The sequence below is a fragment of the Lactuca virosa genome, chromosome 2 (assembly GCF_052849685.1).
Source record: "Lactuca virosa cultivar CGN04683 chromosome 2, Lactuca_virosa_CGN04683_v6, whole genome shotgun sequence".
Classification (NCBI taxonomy): domain Eukaryota; kingdom Viridiplantae; phylum Streptophyta; class Magnoliopsida; order Asterales; family Asteraceae; genus Lactuca; species Lactuca virosa.
In genome coordinates this window covers 67,773,664-67,777,453 of record NC_136427.1, presented here as the reverse complement: position 1 = coordinate 67,777,453, position 3,790 = coordinate 67,773,664, and the positions used below count along the sequence as shown (strand labels likewise).

The following is a 3,790-nucleotide window of genomic DNA, read 5'->3' as shown; positions in this document are numbered from 1 at the left end:
GCCTTATCGGGATATAACGCGAGTTTTTTCAAGGCGTGAGTTTTATTTGTTTTTATTTTTATTTTTATTTTTTATCGGGCCTAAAATAATTGGGTTTTTGTTAACTTTTTATATTAAATGCTGATATAACACTTCTAAAAACTTGATAGACTTGATAAAAATCAATAATTATATGATTTAACTCTTTTAATATATATAAAATAGTCACACCTTGAAAAACGTCATGGCTCGCCAAGGCTTGTCATGGATTAACTTTTACATTGCCGCCAAGTCATGCCTCACGTTATTTAGAACCTTGCAACTAGGCTCCTATTGTGAGGCTTATAATATTCATATTTTAGGCTTAAGAAAAAGTAAATATATACTTCTTGTTACTGAATATTGTTAACCAATATTAGGGCTGACAATTCTCTAGACAACCCACGACACGACACGAAATAAATGGGTTTGAGTTGAGTTTTTCAACCCGCCAACCCGCCAACCCGTTTATTAAACGGGTCATATATGAGTTTCTCAAGAAATAAACGGGTTGACCCACCAACCCGTTTATATTTTTAATAAAAAAAATTATTTTATTTTTAAATGTATTTATGTATCAAGTTTTAACATTGACTCATAGACCATTTGACTGTTTTGACATTTTGACTCGTGGTGGATGGCCTAAGGTCATAAGTCGTAACCTGTAAGGCTAAGTCTGTAACTATTTTGCCCATTTTCCCTAGATAATAATCTCAAAATCAAATCGCGTATGAGCGTATCTCCCTTTTCCAGACTTCCAGTCTCCCGGTCTCTCACAGTCCCACTCTCCCCTCTGTTACTCTGTGATCGAAATCAGGTATCGAAATGGTGTTGGAGAATTTACTTTGTTTTTTGGGAGAAAAAAATGGGAATTGTGGCTATTACTTTAGCATTGAATTATCTATGTTTGTATTAATGTTTAGTTTGAACATGTTTCTATGAATGTTTTTAATTTTCATTTGGATGTTTAAGACTTAAGTGTCTAAAATTCGGATATGTTTGCATCAACCATCAAGAATTTATTCATGTTTAATTGTCAATTTTATTTATGGAATCTGACCCACGAACCCAAAGCTGACCCAGGAACCCGCAAACCTGTGAACCCGTATAAATAAATGGGTTGGCGGGTCATATATGGGTTTATGTTCCAAACTCGCCAACCCGTGACCTGTATATTTAAATGGGTCGTGTTTGGGTTGGCATAGTTTGACCCGCCAACCCGCGACACGCAAACCCGAACACGACACGATTGTCAGGCCTAACCAATATTTAGTATTCGATAAAATCCATCTCCTATAGCCAATTACAAATCTAAGTAATTCAGAAACCATCAAAGCTTGATGTATGATACAGTCAAAACATGTTATATATCATATATGTTAATTATATTATGTACTCACACTTGGATATTGGGGAAGTGATTATGCCTAGTACATAAAGTGAAGAAATATATGAGAAAAGTAGTAACAAATATTCGATATTATATATGCTAATTATACTCGTTAAGGAACATGTGCCAATAGTCCTAAGAAAAAACCGTGTGTGAAAGTGGTTTCTATGGCACATGCAGATTGCTCTATATATAAGGGTTATCCTTTCTAATATTATATACACTTAAATCAAAAACTATAATAAATCAAGGTATTCAATGGCTATTACAGTGAAAAAAACACTCTACATGATACTTTTTGTGGTGACATTTTTCTGCATGACATCGGTTCTAATTTTAGCTGCCCCTACGTCTCAACTACCGATGCTATACTCGAAAAGGTCAGTCAGTTCCTTGGTAACTAGTTCCTCAACAACTAATGCATATCCTCGTAAGAAAAATTTCTTTCATTTTTCATTTATTGATACAACACTCTAGCTCAAGGAAAAAATGTTATAAGGACAAATTTATGTATTGATTAAATGCATATGATGCAACTTATAGAATGTGTGTTGGACCATGTAAAGACAGCGCAGAATGCTCTAGGCTTTGTCGTGCCAACAACCGATCAACTTCTATGTGTTGTACTGATAAAAACACTTTCCATGGCTATTGTAAAGGAATACCACCACCTCAGTGTTGTTGTAATCTACCTAGGTTACCTTAGATAATCTATTGATTTTGTTGCAAGTTAATGGTAATTCCTTGTAAACCCTAAGTTAAAATAGTTACCTTATGTAATATGTTGCTTTTGTTGTCAAGATTGCTCCCCAGCTTAATCATCTCTACTAAATAAATAACTTTTTGCCACATATTACAGTCTCATTGATTTGGTCACATGTCATTTTGTGGTTATTTTCAATTAATTTTTTTCCACATGACATTTTGTTGTTTTTTAATTTTATTAATTTCCACATAATATTAAATGTAATAATTGCAATAATAAATGCATATCAATTTCATTAATTGATTTCCTTCTAATTTCAAATTTTCTAAATTAAAGTTTCATTAGTTTTCTTTGTTTATTTGTTTAATTTAAAAGAAAAACAAACAATTTAATTTTAATAATTCAATATTTTTCTATTTTTTTTCTTATAAATTCAAACTTGTCAAATGTTTAGCGTTTAATATTTTTTTCATTAAAATAAACTCATGTAATCCATGGGTCTTACACCTAGTTGAATACTATTTTGATACATTGCATTTTGTTTGGAAACAGTTCATTATTATAATAAAAAATCTACAAATTGGAAAGAAAAAGAAACTCAATATTTGGACCCTGTGGTATGGCTAATAATTGTGGTAAATCTAAACAATTTTTTGGATCCGTCTGAATACAATTTTTGCAGATTCCACTAAAATATGGGAAATTTCAAAGATAATGTGAAAGGATTAACTTTTATATATCTTTAATCCACTCGTTGGGAAATTCGTGTCGATAGTGTAAAAGCTATACGATTTGAAATTTTAGATATTCAGGAAGCATTATTTTAAGTTGCGGAAAATGATAATGATCCAATAAAGAAAAAGTTAAGTTAAATCATTGACATAAAATGAACTTGGTAATTATGAATTTATAATGGCTCTAGTAATTTGAATGAAATGTTCAATACTATTAATTTCGTTAGCAAACATTGCAATCAAAACATATACACTTATTGATGTTACTATTACTATGAAAAAAAAATAAAGGGGCTTATTTCTTTTTTAAAGGAATATAGACGAAATTGGTTTTTTACATACAATACAAATTATAAAAGAACTTGCCTTTGATATGGACGTTGAACCAATATTTCCTCAAAGATGTGAAATTAGAGGAAAATACATTTTGATGAGATTTCAAACTATACGTCATATAGTGTTTCATAATCCGTACAAAAGCCTTTTAGGGTTAAATATTTCCTGTAATTATCGATCAAGCGTTTTCTTCTCTAACTACAAGGATTGAACCATGTCAATAATATGATAATGTGTTTGTTTTTTATTTAATTTTGAAAAATTACTTTCATTAGATAATATAAGATTAAAGTTATAAGTCTCTCCAAACTTCACTTAAGCAAGATGAACAATCAGCTAGTGATGGAAATAATTTATATGTTGAATTAAAATTACTTCTACATCTTTTACCTAAGGAAAATATGACAACAATTGATGTTCTAAAAATTTTGAAACATGTTGACTATTTTCCTAATACATCTATTACATATAGACTTTTATTTACTATTCTCATTACTGTTGTATATGTAGAAAGAAGTTTTTCCAAATTAAAGATAATGAAGTCTTAGTTAAGATCCACAATGACATAAAAACAACTTAATGGATTGGTTTTGATGGCAATTGAGA

At 30.4% G+C, this 3,790-nt stretch overlaps 1 long non-coding RNA gene across 2 annotated transcripts; it reads left to right on the top strand.

Moving 5' to 3' along the window:
* The first annotated feature begins 1,617 nt into the window (after positions 1-1,617).
* Positions 1,618-2,259, top strand: LOC145156374 (uncharacterized). Of its 2 annotated transcripts, none has more exons than XR_013736648.1 (2): positions 1,618-1,788; positions 1,952-2,259. It is a non-coding gene; the product is annotated as an uncharacterized LOC145156374 (long non-coding RNA). The 2 variants fall into 2 exon arrangements; XR_013736647.1 differs by having other exon boundaries at positions 1,618-1,838.
* The last annotated feature ends 1,531 nt before the right edge of the window (positions 2,260-3,790 follow it).